The sequence below is a fragment of the Mirounga leonina genome, unplaced genomic scaffold, assembly GCF_011800145.1.
Source record: "Mirounga leonina isolate KUSES-001 unplaced genomic scaffold, KU_Mleo_1.0 Mir_101595, whole genome shotgun sequence".
NCBI lineage: Eukaryota > Metazoa > Chordata > Mammalia > Carnivora > Phocidae > Mirounga > Mirounga leonina.
The window spans coordinates 4,234,868-4,253,114 of NW_023270158.1; the positions used below are offsets into that span (position 1 = coordinate 4,234,868).

At 39.9% G+C, this 18,247-nt stretch overlaps 1 protein-coding gene across 4 annotated transcripts in view; it reads right to left on the bottom strand.

Moving 5' to 3' along the window:
• SCML2 (Scm polycomb group protein like 2) overlaps positions 1-16,511 on the bottom strand; it is a 95,338-nt gene extending 78,827 nt beyond the window's left edge. For all 4 annotated transcript variants that reach the window (XM_035000300.1, XM_035000305.1, XM_035000291.1 and 1 more), the window contains exon 1: positions 16,424-16,511. The gene's annotated coding sequence lies outside the window, so the exon portion shown is untranslated. The remainder of the gene's footprint in view (positions 1-16,423) is intronic.
• Between the last annotated feature and the right edge of the window lie 1,736 nt (positions 16,512-18,247).

Genomic DNA, 18,247 nt, shown 5'->3' on the forward strand with positions numbered 1-18,247 from the left:
CAATATGAGTGCTATAGAAGAGCTATGTACACAGAAATATTTAATATGGCAATTGGATATCCATCTCACATTACTCTGTGTGCCTGTGGTCAGAACATGATAATGTGTATAACGGAAGATAATTTGTTATTTAAAGAAGCCCATGGAGAACACATTCATTAAGCCACCCAGAACGCCTTCTGCATCTCTGACTCAACAGACTTAAACTCAAGCATCATCTCCTCAAAATTTGCTCCTTCTGACATTTTTGTTTCTCCTACCGACACACTACTCTTCCAGGTACTTGGGATTTAAAACCCCAGGTATGACTGAATGTGTGAAGTTCTCTTCTTTCACTCACACATTCAATCAGTAGCCAACATGCACTCTCTCATTTCTCTTTCCCCTGGCACTAACTGGTTTATACGCTCATTAGCCCCTGCCTGGTCTAATACCATAGTCGCCTAACTCATTTTGCCACAAGTCTTTCCCCACCACAACCTACCCAATACCTGTCAGATACGGACTAAGCTGCTTTCTTGCCAAATCAGCTACCTGCTTCAGTGATTTCACTGACTACTGAATTGAACAAAAAATCTTCTGCTGGGCCTATTTAAGGTCCCTCACAATTTCAAAGCCACCTGACATCTACCGCCTACAGCTATACTGTGGCCTAGTTCAAAACTCATCATGTTGTTCCATCTGCATGGGATACCCTTTCTTCTGCTGCTTCTTGAAATCCTAGCCATCCTTTAAGACCAAACATAAATCCCATCTCTTTCTTAAAGCTTTTCTTGTTCCTTTCTATATCACCACCACCAGTTTCCAGATGTGATATAGTCATGTATTTAACAAATATTTACAGAATTCCTATATGCTTGGTGCTGTGTAGACAGAAGATACACAATCTACTACAAAAGACCTTAGAAATCTAGTGAGAGAGACTTATTAACAACTAATTATCGAACAAAGAATAAAATACAAGCTCTATTAAGAGAGGTAAAAGTGGTGCTCTGTGCAAAGACAAAAACACAATTAACTGGGAATATAAAAGAAGCCTTTTCAAAAGAAGTGGCACTTGAACTGGTCCTTTAAAGATGAGTATTTCAATGAGCAGAGAAGACAGAGAGGAATTTCAGGCTGAAGATACAAAATGAGTGGACACTGAAGAGGCTCCTGCCTCCTCTACTTGATTATGAAATGCTAGACTTGCTCAGGTTCCTTCTGGGCTCTTATTTCCCTCTACAGTCTCTCAGGGCCCATGCCTTCAGAAGCCACCCATACAGAGATGATTCACAAAGCATTACCCCCCCTTCTGAGACATCAGCCCTGAAAGTCAGATTGGAATAATCAAATGAATTAAATATTCAATACCACTGTGAGTGAGGATGTTTTCAATTAAAGACCATAGCCGAGTGGCTAAAGAAAAAGACAAAGTGAGGGTGCCTGGGTGGCTCAGTCAGTTAAGCCTCTGCCTTCAGCTCAGGTCATGGTCCCAGGGTCCTGGGATTGAGCCCTGCATTGGGCTCCCTGCTCAGTGGGAAGCCTGCTTCTCCCTCTCCGTTTGCCCCCCACCCCACTCGTGCTCTCTCTATCTCAAATAAATAAAATCTTTAAAAAATAAATTTAAAAAGAAAAGAAAAAGACAGTATTTGAAATATATAAAGGGTGCTGAATCCAAGCAGAAAGTAAAGGGAGATGAGCTGTAATCCAGGTAGGGAGTGAAGGCACTTACCAACTCTAATCAGAGAGCAAAAAGTTGTGAATTACATTAAGTTCCTCTACTATACAAAAGGGGCTCAGTTGAAAAACTGAGGGATGGGTCACACATAAAAGGTATACCCAGGTTCCTATGCCCTTCTTTCAAATCTCTAAACTATAACTGAATTCTTCATCTCAACTGTTATCATTTGCTCCCATTAGTTGAGGAAGTAATCTTATAATCCTAGGAGGTGAAGATATATGTATAGAGATGATTAAAAGTAAATCTTTGAAGACCTAAATAAGTAAATCCATGTACCATGCACACAAGTTGGAAGATTCCTTAAATAGGCATAAAATTGCACAAGCCATAAAAGAAAATATTAATAAACTGGATTTAATAATTTATCCAAAGGCAATATTTAATGAAGATAGAGTGGTATTGGCATAAGAATTGACATACTGACCAATGGAACAGAATAGAGTCCCAAAAGATACACATATATATACATATGGTGAATAGATTTTTTTTTTTTTAATTTATTTGACAGAGAGACAGAGAGAGAGCACAAGTAGGCAGAGCGGCAGGCAGAGGGAGAGGGAGAAGCAGGCTCTCCGCTGAGCAAGGAGCCAGACATGAGCTTGATCCCAGGACCCTGGGATTGTGACCTGAGCCGAAGGCAGCCGCCCAACAACTGAGCCACCCAGGCACCCCATGAATAGATTTTCAACACAAGGGCCAAGGTAATTTAATGGAGAAAGGATAGTTTTGGGGTTTTTTCTTTTTCCAACAAATAGTACTAGAACATCTCCATGTACCAAAAAAAAAAAAAAGACAAACAACACTTATCTCAGAAGTTAATACACAAAAACTACCTCAAAAAAAGATCATAAATTTAATGTAAAGCCTGCAACTATAAAATTTCTAGAAGAAAACACAGAGACCTTGTGACTCTAAATTAAGCTATGACTTCTTAAATATGACACAAAGAAGCACAACACATCAGAGAAAAAACTGATACATTGGACTTTATCAAAACTAACAAATGCTCTTCAAATGATACTGTTAAGAAAAGGATAAGCCACAGAATAGGAGAAAATACTTGCAAAATATGTATCTGATAAAAGATCCGCATCCAGAATATATAAAGAACTCTTACAACTCAATTTTTAAAAGGCAAACAGCCCAATAAAAACATAATTGGCAAAAGATTTGGACGATCACTTTGCTAAAGAAGATACACAAATGGCCTGTTAAGCATGTGAAAAGATGTTCAACATCATTAGTATTTGGAGAAGCACAAATTAAAACCACAATGAGATACGACTACATAAAATGGCTAAAATGAAAAAGAATGACAATACCAAATGTTGATGAAGATATGGAACAATTAGAACTCTCATATGCTGCTGATGGGTATAAAATAATTTTTTAAAAGATTTTATTTATTTGAGAGAGAGTAAAAGAGAGAGCAAGCAAGCATGAGTGGAGAGGGGCCGAGGGAGAGGGAGAAACAAGCTCCCGGCTGAGTGCTGAGCCCAACGTGGGGCTCAATCCCAGGACTCCAGGATCATGACCTGAGCCACTCAGGTGCCCCTAAAATAAGTATTTCTATAAAAAAAGAACTTTCTTAGAGTTAAATGCAATGCAAATATTCTTAACTTCAAAACCAATGCTTTGGAATCCAAACCACTTATTTTAAGGTAGACCCACAGACCAAGGAATAAAATAAATACTATTTATCCCCAGATAAAGACAGGAAGAATTCCAGATCCCTTTAGTTTGAGATTAGCCATATTAGATAAGATCAACTCTTTCAGAGTTTGGAAACTTTTCCTTTTCAATTATCATAGTCACTCAGCACCAGTGCGCAGATGTATCTCTTGTGAATTCCAAAGTCATGCCAAAATAAAGCCTTCAATACACAAAAAGAACTCAAACTGTTTATGAGTGCATGAGTCAGTGACTCAATAAGCTTTCCCTTTCAGCCCTCATGGTGTTAAAGTGCAGTGAGTTGTTTGAAGACACCATTCAGACTCTTTTTTTTTTTTTTTAAAGATTTTATTTATTTACTTGAGAGAGAGAATGAGAGAGAGAGCATGAGAGGGGTGAGGGTCAGAGGGAGAAGCAGACTCCCTGCTGAGCAGGGAGCCCGATGCGGGACTCGATCCCGGGACTCCAGGATCATGATCTGAGCCGAAGGCAGTCGCTTAACCAACTGAGCCACCCAGGCGCCCCAGACTCTTAACTATAGAGAATAAACTGAAGGTTACCAGAGGGGAGGTGGGTAGGGGCGATGGGTGAAATAGGTGATGGGGATTAAGGAATGCACTTGTCATGATGAGCACTGAGTGATGTATGGAACTGTTGAATCACTATAAAATATTTGTTTTCAAATATTCTGAAATTCATATATTTCCTTGATTTGTTTTTCTCTCCTGACTCTCCCCAATATTTCTACTATCGAAGGTTTATATTTGGCATATGCAAATGTGTAAATTCCTTTTTTCTTTTTCTTTTTTGGGGGGGTGCCTGGGTGGCTCAGTCGATTAAGCAACTGCCTTCGGCTCAGGTCATGATCCCAGAGTCCTGGGACCGAGCCCCATGGCGGGGGGGGGGGGGGGGGATCCCTGCTCAGCGGAGAGTCTGCTTCTCCTCTCCCTCTGCCCCCTTCCACCACTTGAGCTCTTTCTTTCTTTCTTTCTTTCTTTCTTTCTTTCTTTCTTTCTTTCTCTCTCTCTCTCTCGCTTGAGCGCACTCTCCCTCAAATAAATAAATAGAATCTTTTTAAAAAAAAAGAAAGGGGGGGCGGGCCGGGGGGGGGGGGGGGGGGTGTTTAGGGAGGGACAGAGGGAGAGGGAGAGAGAGAATCTTAAGCAGGCTCCACCCCCAGTGCGGACCCCAATGCAGGACTCAATCTGAGGAACCTCTGAAATCAAGAGTAGGATGCTCAACTGACTGAGCCATCCAGGCACCATACAAATGTGTAAATTCTCAATCTAGGCACTAGATGTAAAATCAAGCGAATGCTTAAACTTACTTTTTTTTAAAAATATATTTTTTTAATTATAAGACAGATAAGAAAAGGGGGGAAAAAAATCACCTATAACCCTACCATCAAGCAATACCTGCTGTTAACCATTTGGTATATATCCTTTCAATTGTTAAAAATCACATACGTAAATCCATATATAATATACATTTGAACCACTTTTAAATATACACTTTCCAAATTCCATATATTAATAATCTTCCAATAAAATTCTGCCCATATGATAATTCATAAAGGCAATATTTTTAGCTAAAATAAAAACTGGACAATAATAAATGCCTTTTAAAAGTTCATGCCTTGGGGCGCCTGGGTGGCTCAGTCGGTGAAGCGTCTGCCTTCAGCTCAGGTCATGATCTCAGGGCCCTGGGGTTGAGCCCTGCGTCAGGCTCCCTGCTCAGCAGGGAGTCTGCTTCTCCCTCTCTCCACTCATGTGCTCTCTGTCTCTCTCAAATAAATAAATAAAATCTTAAAAAAAAAAAAAAGTTCATGTCTTAAGGAAAAACTCCACTATTCTCAAGATTAACACTCAAAATAGGAGAAAAATTAGGGCTTATTTTGTAATCTAAAAAGTGATAAACACCAGGGCACCTGGGTGGCTCAGTAGGTTAAGCTTCCAACTCTGAATTTCAGCTCAGATCAGGATCTCTGGGTCATGAGATCAAGCCCCGCATCAGGTTCTACACTGTGGGTAGAGCCTGCCTAAGATTCTCTCTTTCCTTCTCCTTCTGCCCCACCCCTTAAAAAAAAAAAGTGATAAACACCAAGTTAGATGAAAATACATTTATTAGGGCATTGGGTTAATTTTTAAATTTATGACATATTTATCAAACATTTTTAATATTGTTTGATCACCAAAACTTTTCACCATTTCTATATAATTGTTTTGTCCTATACCATGCTATTTTTAAGAAGGATTAGTAGTTCCAGTATAAAAACATACTTATAGAAGGATGGGGCTTTTATTATTAAAAAGAGCAAACAGGGGTGCCTGAGTGGCTCAGTTGGTTAAGCAACCAACTCTTGATTTTGGCTCAGGTCATGATCTCGGGGTCGTGAGATCCAGCCCTGTATTGGGCTCTGCGCTGGGCGTGGGGCCTGCTTGGGATTCTCCCTCCCTCTGCCCCTCCCCACCCCTAAAAAAAAGAGCAAATAAAAATGTACTAGTTGGAAAAAAATTAGTACTCAACCTGAATGATTAATTTCTCTCTGGTCTATGTGAGTTTCACACAAGACAAAAATACAAATTCAATGGAAAAAATAAACATTTTCCTAGGGCTGAGTACTAGGAGGAATATGTACAGATCTTGATGTAAAGAAATGCTGGTTAATTTAATACAAACTATCTTTGAGTATAATTTGAGAAAACATAAAAGTTCTATTGTCCGTCTTAAAATGCCCCAGCATTACACTATAATTCACCTACATCTTTCGTCACAATACAAAGGTAGAGATTATAGAAGCCAAAGGAACAGACCATGATCTACTGGTAAATACTGCTAGCATTAACTCATAGTTGAATTCCCAGTGCCTCAAATAAAGATATGCCGTGGAGCTAAGAACATATCTATATGACTTACATACCAGATATGAAGATAGCACAGCTGCTGTCTTTCTGGAAAAAATTAAGAGCCTAACATTCTTTTAGAAATAAAAACGCATCTCACACAGTTGTCGTCTGCACAGGAAACAACAGAAAAGCTTAATTTTGCTCTCAATATACTTTGAACTGCTTCAGCACTTTTAAGAAAGACTCAAATAAGACTCCCAAAGTAGCTCTCCATGTTACATGAGAGAGAAAATTTGGGCAAGGAAAAAAAATTAAAAGCTTTGTTTTGTTTTTGCCAGCATACAGAGAAGTTGCTTCACTAAATGCATACAAGGAGCAACTTCACTGTGCTAAAAAAAATTTTTTTTCAAATATAAATCAGCCAAAATAAAAGTATTAGGATAGCACTATTTTTTTTCAAAGATTTCATTTATTCATTTCAGAGAGAGAGAGCACACAAGTATGAGTGGGGGGAGGGGCAGAAGGAGAAACAGACACCCTGCTGAGCAGGAAGCCGGATGCAGGGCTCCATCCCAGGGTCCTGGGATCATGACCTGAGCAGAAGGCAGACGCTTAACCAACTGAGCCACCCAGGCACCCCTGGTTAGCACTATTTTATAAGTGTCTGACACTGATATTTCCTTTACCAACATACCACAGCTACACTAAATCTAGTTGCTGTATCTAGCAAACTTTGAACAAGCATTGATATTCTGGGACCTTTTACAAAACCATTTGTTTTGAAGACTGTAATTTGTTATAGAATTAAGAGCTGAGAAGAGATCAACAAATGCTTTGAAAATCCCTGCATTGTCTTCAGCCATTTCTCAGTATGATTAAACAATGATTAATAGTGGAATTATTTTTTTTTATTTTTTTTTTATTTTTAAAAGATTTTATTTATTTATTTGACAGAGAGAGAGAACACAAGCAGGCAGAGGGAGAGGGAGAAGCAGGCTCCCTGCTGAGCAGGGAGCCCGACGTGGGGCTCGATCCCAGGACCCTGGGATCATGACCTGAGCTAAAGGCAGACACTTAACCAACTGAGCCATCCAGGCACCCCAATAGTAGAATTATTAAACCTAAAATTCCCATTGATCTTACGTGATTCTGGAGAAAATTCTAGGGTTTTTTTTTCTTCTTTGAGAAAGACAAAGTTTTAAAGAACTGTTTGGCAAGTTAATGGGTCTATAATTCTAAGATTACAGGGCCTTTCCATTACTTGTTTGTTTCAGGTTGTTGGTTTTGCTTTTCCATTTTTCTTTTTTTTTTTGGTTTTGTTTTGAAGGTAAGGTAATACACCTTGAGTCTCTTATTAGAGACCACTATGTGAAAAGTCAATAAGGGTAAACATTTTGACAAGGACAGGAACTTAACAAGTCTGACAAGGAAGGAATCTCCCAGGGCCCTTTTCAACTTTAAGCCATTGGTCAGATGTTATAAAATGGATGGAATTATATAGAATCTCAACCTGAGAAGGTATAAAAATAAACAAAATACAGCTGAAGAAGATAAGGTTGTTCCTGCACCAAGAGCAAAATTTGCTGCATATTTCCCAGACAGAAGTCCCATAGGTGGGAATACATAATGTCCAAACTTAAGCATTTATTATTAGACTTGTTCGCTGAACCTCCCCCATTTGGCAGATATTAAAATCCACATTTTTTTAAAGAGTAAAGTGACCTTAAAATGAGACAACATCAAAGTTTTATCGGTGTAGAAAAGATTCTCTACTATATTATACATTTACCAGACTAACCTTTTCCTGGTAACTAAGATTTTGGTAATAAATAAAACAACACTCAAAACAAAAAGAGATGCTCGGATACTTTACTTTTTGCAATCTGACCACTACCTTCCTTCTTTTCCCACAACTGCTTTCCAAAACCCTAATTACTTCCCAGGGATCAGACCCCATTTCAGTGTTTCAGCCCTTATTCTCTTGACACTTCAGGAGTGATAGGTCACCCCTCATTCCAGACACTTCTCTTCTAAGCCTCAGGTTCTGATTGTCCTACCTCTATTATCCCTCTGTGTCTACTTCCTCCTCCTGTCCTAGCCATTTATCTTCTCTATTCTCTAGTCAGTCTCTTTCTCTAGATTCTAGTAATTTTAGAGTCTAGAATCTCATTCTATTCCATGGTGATGCAACATCCCTATGTGGATGACTCCTACATCAGCATCTCTAGTCTCAATCTCTCTCCAAAATTTCTAGTCTAGCCAATTGAACATCTGTCTAAATGCCTCACAACTACTTCAAACATTACATATTTAAGAAATCAAACTCTTGGGGCACCTGGGTGGCTCAGTCGTTAAGCGTCTGCCTTCGGCTCAGGTTATGATCCCAGAGTCCTGGGATCGATTCCCGCATCGGGCTCCCTGCTCAGCCAGGAGCCTGCTTCTCCCTCTCCCACTCCCCCTGCTTGTGATCCCTCTCTCACTGTGTCTCTCTCTGTCAAATAAATAAAATCTTTAAAAAAAAAAAAAGTAAAAAAAGAAATCAAACTCTTTTGCCTTCCAAAATAAGTGACTCTTCCTCTGCTTCCTTTTTTAATAAGCATTACTAATACCCAATCTTTCTGAATTAGAAGTCATCTTTGATTCTCTTCTTCCTTTGTCCAGTATCTTATCAATTACCAAGTTCTGCTGATCCTTGAAGATCAGAAAGCTGGTAGTGAAAGAAAAATGATTCAAACCTAAGTCTGTTAAGACTCCAAAAAGACAGGGTTTCAATACACTGTCCACGCTTTGAAAGGGAAAAGGAGACACACCATGCACTTTGGATAGAGTGGATCCATGAGGCATAAGAAAGTAAAACTTATAGTCCCTAGGGTCTAATGATGATAGTGATGAAAATGGTAATAATAAATACTATGAGTTGTCACCTACTGAACTCTTGCTAAATGTCTGGTACCCTACTAGGGCCTTTATATACATTTTTTCTATCTAAAGCCTATTACAAGCCTGGAGGGTTGTTACTGTTATTAATGTCCATTTGAAAGTTAAGAATATTGAGGCTCAAAGATCTGCACAAGATCACCCAGTTAGATTGGACATAGGTCCTTGAATGCTTAACCATTTTACTAGAATTTCTTCTGTTGTGTTTGTGTACATGTTTTATCTCCCCTGGTGGAAATAAGCTTTTAGGGGCAGTATTATGCCTGGTTCATCTTTGTATTCTCCATTGTCTATCCACAGTGTCTTTCATAATGTAGGGCCCCTAAAATGTTTGCTAAATGAGTAAATGTAATCTGCTATGCTACTGGCTACTTATACCTAAACCATATAGTCCCAGGACATTGTGGTTTTAAAAATATTGGGGGGGGAAGGGGGCTGGCTGTCATTGTTGTTCTCTGTTCCTTCCTGCAATGTTCAATCTGCTATGGTTTAATTTACACAAGTCTAGGTCAACAGGCCAAGGAGAAAAATTCTGTGAGATCTGAGACAGTCCCCTACTCCTCACATCATCCTCCTTCCCAACATCTGAAAAACCTTTAATTTTTTACTCTGAATTTGATTTCTAGGATGTTTGAGGTCTCAAAAAGACAGGCCCCCAGTGTAAATTGGTCACTACTATTAAGTGTTTTTGGGGGGGGGGAGGAGAACAGCTAGGAATATATACTGTACCAGAATTCAGTTTATAAATTCAAATCACATTACAATTAGAACTAAAACACATGCTTTAAACCAATATTCACATACACAAAAAGGAAAAGACACTGTTACTACACACAAAATAACTTGGTTGCATAAATATTTCATTATATTCCCTTGAGTATATCAACAGTATAAGAAGTTTCAAGGCCAGGAGAGGTTCACAGATATGCTTGCTGGTAGTTTTAAAGAAAATGTTGGAATAAGTGATAAAGTTATACACATACATAATTCACCAGAAAATATTAATGAAATAGCATAAGTAGAACTTTTTTTTCTTTTTTAGTCTATCTTGTTATAAAGACACTGTTTTTAAAATTGAATAACAAACAAAAAAGGTCTTCTTTGCTGCCCAGTCAATATGTAAGAGGATGATAGGGAAGCCTGAGTTAACTGCATTAAGATAGCACCTTTAAGTTTTTCATTTTGACTTGAAAATAGTTTATTACTTTGGTTGCAAAAAGTACTTCACATTTCTACCTAAATGCAAAAACTAATACTGATTTAAGTGAAATACATTATAGCTATATATTTTCTTTTGACAAAGAGCAGCTGGCTCTTTTAACTTTTTTAATTTTTTTTTGCTTCTGGTAATAGTGATCATCCTAATAGAGGATAGGAAAAATGTACATATCCATCATATAGCCATATATAACTTGTTGGAATTGGACGTGATTCATTACTTAAGGATCGCACAAACACCTACTCAATTCACTCAAGTAAATAATCAAATTTCCCATTTTCTGATATATCTATAAAAGTAATCAGGAAAAAAAACCTCTGAATTCTAATGTTGCAATTACCTTTAAAACTAAAATTCCATCTCTGAACTGTGAATATTCAATATTAAGAATGAACATTTTTGATAGTGAGGATTTATCAAATCTAGCCTCCTGGAGGAAATTAAGGTTTCTAGAGGAACAATTTTAATTATGCTTTAGTAAAATCTACCCCAAAAAGTTAGAAATTCATCTTTTTCTGTATCAAAACAAACCCAAGAAGAAAATAACTATTTTTAAGAATTTTTAATTTATCTCAAAAATTATAGCTTACAAGTTGAAATAATTACTTGCAATTTTAAAATAATTTATCTGAAAGCTATGCATTTACTTAAGTATGTTATGTCAGAAAACAGATAGATGATAGACAAGTCAAGGGTTGCCAAGATCCCAGTTTATAGTTGTAAATTCCTAAGGTTTTAAAGCATAGCCACAGGCTAATTGCCCAAAGACCTGCTGCCCACCGACATTTGCGGAGGACTTCAGTTAATAGCAGGGCATGTCAATTTACTACAGGCAGCTCTCGGTGCGACATTTTGACAAAAGAACTGGGTCAGGTTACAGCCTGTTCCTATTATCACAGCAGTCTAGATTTATGGTTTCTAACACCAGCCCTACAAGAAATAATGGAAATGATGACAACAACAATCCCTGCTAGACAACAGACTACAGAAAAGCATGCAATAAACCACAGTCTGAAGTGACCAGAAAACTAAACATCCCTGACAACACTTAAAACGTGAGGCAGGTGTCAGTAAATCAATTCATTTAAGCATTTCTAGAACCTCTCAAAATCTCAACCCCAAAAAATCTCAAATCAGAGTTTCTAATCTAAAACAAAGCAATATTTAAAGGTACTTACCAGTATAGAGTACTGCATTTTAATTCTTTTAATAACTACCAAAGATAATGTGTTTCATTTGAACAGATTTATGAAGCTCTACCAAATCAATAAAAAATAAAGATAATACTGATCATATTTTTCAAATAACATTAAAGTATATTGAGAAATACTCCAAATAATACTTTAAATCTTTCAAATGGAAGAAAAAAGACAACAGTTTCACAGCAAAAAGCACATGTTTACAACTGTACAGAGAAGCAAGATAACAGAAAAAACACATGTGATTCAATCACAACTTTAAATATATAAGCAAAATCTTAAACTAAGAATGATGAAAGGTGAGAAAAGTGACCAAATGATAAAGAAAATAAGAACTCTCTCAATACACATACTAAATTTAAAAGATCATGTCAAGGTTACAAGGTACATACCAAGCAAATGAAGCTGTTTATGACTGGAATTCTGCACCAGTTAATCCTTATGAGAAACGGAGGGTGAGAAAAATCAAATATGTATTCTAAAGACAAAAAGCAAAGAGAGTCCCACCAACTTTTCCCTGAGAAAAGAAAGTATCCTAAAGGTATGCCCTAGAATTGCAATATATCTGCCCCTTCTGAAGTTTACAGTGGCACATTACCACAAAAGGTGGGCACTCTCTTTCCGCTCTTACAACAATTTGCTCCTATAAACTTAGGAAGGGGCAGAGCCACAGCCATAAACACAGGTCACAAGTAGTAGGTAGTCAAATGCTATCTTCAAATGCTTCCCAGCTCTTTACTCATAAAAAAAAGCTTATTCTTTTTTTTTTTTCTCCTTGGTTAAATAAGAAATTCATCTAGCTTAGGGAGATGAGTATGAAATTAAATGGAACAGCACCATCATATAAACTGCTTAAAGGATTCTCAAATATTTCACTTTTCACGAAACAAGATATCCTCATTTTTTACGTCAAAACCTTTCCACCACATGCCCAAAAAATGAAAGTAGGGGAAAGTTTAGGGATATATGTTTAGTAGAAACCATTTAGCATAAAAATCACTCCTATTATTATTTCCAAGGTGGCCAAGGTTTACTTAGACAACATAAAGACAAAATAAGCAAAAATGCCTTACTCATAAAAAGCAAAGAATATATATATGCACATTCCAAATCTTGGATGGCTTCTAAAATTTTTTTTTAAGTTATCTGGCTTTAAGAACCATCACCTCTGTATCTTTTTTAAAACGAGATGTTATCACTATAGTAAAGGCATCTCTATACTTCGAGTAACCAAAGCCCAAACTAGTTAGAGCCTTGGAACACTTACCACTAAATTATACCAACCCATTCTAACATAAGATAAACAGCAGTGGTTTCTTTCAACTATTTCCCTAAGACAAAAGGATCACAAATATTAAGACCCCAACCCAGGGAAGGGTGAACTTTTTCTTTCAAAATCATCAACATCAGCCATTTTCAAAATTTCCAGGTTTTTGGTTCCTGAAATTAACTACCACTTCAAATCCTAAGATATTATGTAGTAATTTTCAGACATCAATAATGTTCTTAAAATTCTTAGGGGTGCTTGATTTGCTCACTCCAAGCTACAAAACATCTCCTGGCAATGCCAGACCTATATTCACAACCACAGCCTCACAGCTCTAACACTGATGGCTGGCAGAGCTCACTTTGTTCATATCTTGTATATCCTAAAAACCAGGAATATGACTATGAGGAGACAATGAAACTCCCAGAGAGGTGAACTAAAAGAGAAAATGACCTCAGATTTCCATTCACAGCTGGAACCAGAATAGAGCCGGCATAAAGGGGAAAAGGGGAGTGGAAAGGGTAACCTGGCAAAAAAAAAAAAAAAAAGACTTAGAGGCAACTAATAACTCAAATAGCAGAGGATCCCTTGCATCCTCCAGTGTTCCAGTTACTAAAGTTACAACAATCATTTCTATTAACCCAAAGAGAGGGACAATAAAATATTCAAGTGAAATTTTCCTCCTCCTCCCTCTGCCCCCACCCCACCAAGAGCACAAACTAAAATTGGGATTTGGATTTTCCTTAAATGGAACAAGGGGCTACATCATTTTCATTCAAAAGACTTGGTATTTACTCAGCCTTTTCAAGGCACTTCACTATCATCAATTATTTCTCGGTGAGGCAGCGCAGGATTACCCTGACCATTTCACTGATGCGGAAACAGACACCAACAGCAAAGGGAACGGGGGCAGGAAGAGGGGAGATAGGAAGCATCTGGGGGGAACAGGCAGGCAGCTAAAAAGGAACAAACCCAAAAGAAAATGACAGTCACATCTGGCTTATAGCTGGCCACCATAACCCTTATTATTTTTTAGCTCAGAGATTTTTGAAACATTTTGAAAAAAGAAAGTGCTCTAAATTATGAGTCAGTTAATATTTAGTTACAAACTAAACTACTTACTTGGTCATAGAAGCAAAGTTGTTTAGCATTAAAAAAAAAACCCTCAATCTCCAGAGCACATAGAGATTTCAATTTATACCAATAATTCATTTTTCTTCCCAAGCCTAATCCATATGTTTATCTGTCTGACCTAGAAAATAATCTCATAAAAATGTATAGCTTTCAACCCAAGTAAGAAATAATTCACAGTTACACCCAGAATTTTGTTTAGAGAATTATAAACAAAACACCGATTCCCTGAATTTGCCCTTGAAATAAAATAACTACTTGTTTTACATTCATATTGATTTTCTTAGCTATAACTTGGAAATTTTCAGGAATAAATTACTGATGGGCAGCCTTAAACATCCAGAAGCCAACATTCACAGCCTCTAAGTAAATGCACCTTGAACTAAACTCCATACTACAGACAGCACAGGCACTTCAAAAAGATGTACTGATTGAAACAAAAAAGACTAAACAGTTGCCTCATGAGAAAAACTGATACCACCTCTTTAAGACTGACTCCAATGATTTTTGTAAATATCATGACATCATTAGCTTTAAAGCAACCTCACACATAATGGAGTTCAGTTACATTAATCTTTTTTTTTTCCAAACAATTTCAAAACAAATCAGGTTCTCTAAAGGAAACAGGTACACACCCTTAAGCTTATAAGGTTGTGTGATATATATGCTATCCATTCAAAAGTTCCAAAGCTGTTTTAAATGTGTTTAAGTTTTTGAAAAGATCTTTCAGATTGTTTTGAAGACTATGGATAAAACTATAGCCAAACAAATACAAAGCATCAGGTGAGTGCTCATAAATTCACTCCTTTCTCAAAGTCCCAACTGGACTTTTTTCCAAAAGCTTATTTTCACCTTCCTCCCATTAAATATACAAAACCAAAGACTGAAAAGAAAATTCATCCCTGGAAATACATTATTTAATGAGTACCTAAGAAAAAGAATGGCAAGAAAGGCAAAATAGTGATTACTGAAGAACATTCCCAAGCACTGCTTTTGAAAAGAATCAAATGAATCTATGAACTATTGTTATAATACAATTGCTTGTCATAGGAAGTTGTATTCCATAAATGATATACATCTTATAATACTGTTTCCCCAAAACAGAAACATGAATAGCTCTGGGAGCCTTAAAAATGCAGCAGCATCCGCAGTTGTTTTGGTAAAGAAAACTATCCTTGATAATTTTGTAAATCATATGATCAAAGTATCCACTTTCCCTGCCTTACCTTCCCCCTACTAACAGATCCACTCACTTTCCAGAGATATCCTAAAGTCACCTTAACACATAATTCATAAAAGCTGATCTAAATCTTCAAGATAAAAGCTAATTTCAAATTATAATCACACTTGGTAATGAATGACAAATGTTTTACAACCCTTAAAAACATCAATAGTCTTAAACGGGGATTTGTAACTACCGGTGCTGGCCAAACGTTTGGGGGCCGGAGAAGGGGGCAAATTACAGACCTCAAAGCTATATATAACCTCAAGGTGCAAAATCTATTAAATTCGCCTGCTCGCTCTCTGGCGATTTGGCGATTTACACCAGGATGCAGCACAACCACTAGTCAGGTGGAAAAAGCAAGACCGCTGTTCCTTAAAGGCACCACTGGTCCCTAGACCAGGTCACGCCGCGAGACCACAGTGGCCGCCCTGCAGCTCCTCGGGAGAGTTGGAGCTCCCCTCTCCGCCCCCCCCCACACACACACGCAAGGAGGGCCGCGCCCTCCCGCCCCACTTCTCCCCGGCGGGAGAGCCACCGGTGCCCCCCTCCCCAACCGTCCAGAGCCCCGGGGCGCGTGTCCGATGGGCACCTGGCACCGGGACCGAACCCGCGCTCCGCCACAGGCGCATCCTTCCGGGCTAACGTTTCCCTCCCAAACTCCAAAAGTTATCTCACAACTCCCCGGAAGGCAACCGGGCGGGCTTCAGCCCAGACCACTCAAAGTCATCACTGCTCCTCAGCCCCACCGCCCACCGGCGCTGCCCGCCCCGGGGCCCCAGCGCGGCCCCCCCGCCCAGCTCCACCCACAGCAAGAGGATGCTCAGGAGGGTGCTGTCCGCGCTTTGGGCCAGGGGGCGGCTAGAGAGCGACACGGCAACCAAACGCCGCGCAAGGGATGGGCCCGGGACCAGCGACGGGGCCCCGGGGGAATAAGAGGGGCTGCGCAAAAGCAGCTGTGGGGCGTCGCGGAGGGCGCTAGGTGGGGCAGGGGAGCCCTGGCCTCTGGGGTGAGGCTGCCAAAGGTGGGCCACGGGGGTGCGGGGCCGAGCTAAGGCCGGACCCCGCGGAGCGGTAAGGGGGCGTTACTCGCGCGGGACGCGCCGCGGAGGGCTCCCGGCCACCCGCCCGCCCTCGGACAACGATCAGAGACCGGATGCCACGGCTCCGCCTCTCTGCTCCTCACGGGGCCCAGAGTCGCCACGCACCTCGGGTCCCGTCGGCGAAAGGAGCGAAATTGTCACACTGGTCCCGCGAGCCGGCACCGGTCTTCACACCGCCGCCGCCATGTTTGAGAAGCCGCGCGCGGAGCCGCGCATGCCCCGCAACCGCCGCCACCGCCCCGCCCCCGCCCCGGCTGGCCCGCGTGCCCTGCGGTCGCCGCAAGCACGCCCTATGACCGCTGCCGCGTGCGGGGCCCGAGCTGGGGGCGCCGCCGGAAGGCAGTGTGAGCGGCGGCGGGCGACGAGACGCTGCAAGCCCAGGAAAGCCCTTGGTAGTTTTCCTCCATCCTCCCCCTCACCATCTACCCTCCCGCCAAAAAGAAGCCAGGCGCAGCCCAAGCACCCAAAACTGTGATGGGCCCCCAACCGAGACCTCGGGGTCCGCGTCAAGTTCCATTGCGGGAACTCGCTCCCCTTGGCCATCGCCTTTGACTCTTTGGTCACGCCACCGAAAAGGCAGGCGCTTGCCTAGGAACTGAAGCAAGTTCGATGAGCAAGGAAAATGCAACTCTTTAGAGCAGCTTGAGCAAAGCCACTCCTTCGCGGGTTGCAGCATATTCCTTGAAACGTTGTTTTTGGTTTTTTTTTTTTTGGTTTTTTTTTTTTCCAGGGGTTTTTGCCACGCATTCCCCTCCAGCTCCACATTCTGAATTTAGTTGTTCCTCTAAACCCAGGCTTGAGCTAACGGGACTAGGTTAACCCGGAGGGGAAAATAATTTGCTCACTGGTTTGACAGTGCTTGGGAGCGTCCTCGAGAATGCATTTTGGGGTCTCCTCTGCTGTATCTTCCTCGCCCGGGGGCAAGCTGTTGGGCAGGTGGAGGTCGCACGGAGGGGAAGGGGGCGGTCGTAAAAATAACCCTGAAACAGCCCACGAGTCTCCCCGCACAAAATGTAGCAAACAGAAAACCCGAGAAAAACATCCCATCCCTCGTTGTGAGGTTGGGTATAAGCAGATTTAAAACTTTTGTTTGAAAAATAATACAATGTGCTGTGTTAGCGAAAAGTAACCCATTGGCAGGCCTTCTCTCTCCAACTCTGAATAGCTGGATGTAGGTTTTTCATTTGTGATCGCCTTAACTTAGTATATAGGGCATACTGTATTTTTAAAATCATAATTAGGAAATTGAAGCCTAAAACTAAAAAACAAAACAAACAAAAAAACGCGGAATATATCCATTTTTCACAATACGGAAATTATTTGCATACAGGACCTTTGCAATATTAAACGAAGGCCAAATTAAAGTTGTTTTTATTGTATCTAGGTATTGAGGAATGGCACAAAATCAAACTGCCGAAATAAACGTTAGTGCAAATTTCATAAAAACTTTACAGCGAAACAGAAAACCTAGGCCACTGTTATGCAAATATTAAAGAGAAATTTGGCCATATCGATTGTATAATATATACCATGTAGAAGAGAATGTTGAAATGGTCCAAGATGAAGGTTCAAAAATGTTTTCGAAAGCCAGAAAGGTATCCTCAATTAACAGGTTAAATCTAAGCAGACCCTTAGTATGGGGCTACAGCAGGGCTTGGAGGGATGCAGGGACTGAAATTTTTAATTACTGGCCATTGTCTTTCTAATCTTGATGCAATGGAAATATTTGAAATTCATCTCTACATTCTGTATTAGAAAGACTTGGGTTGTCACTTACGCATCTTTTACATCTATGGACTCTTTATCAAGTTGTAGAAATACTACTCTGATTGTTAAATTGCCTGACAGGCACCTCATCTACTTCCCATATTCCTGTTTTTAATATGGAATTACTGAAGCCCTTTCTCTAAAAACATACATCACGTTATC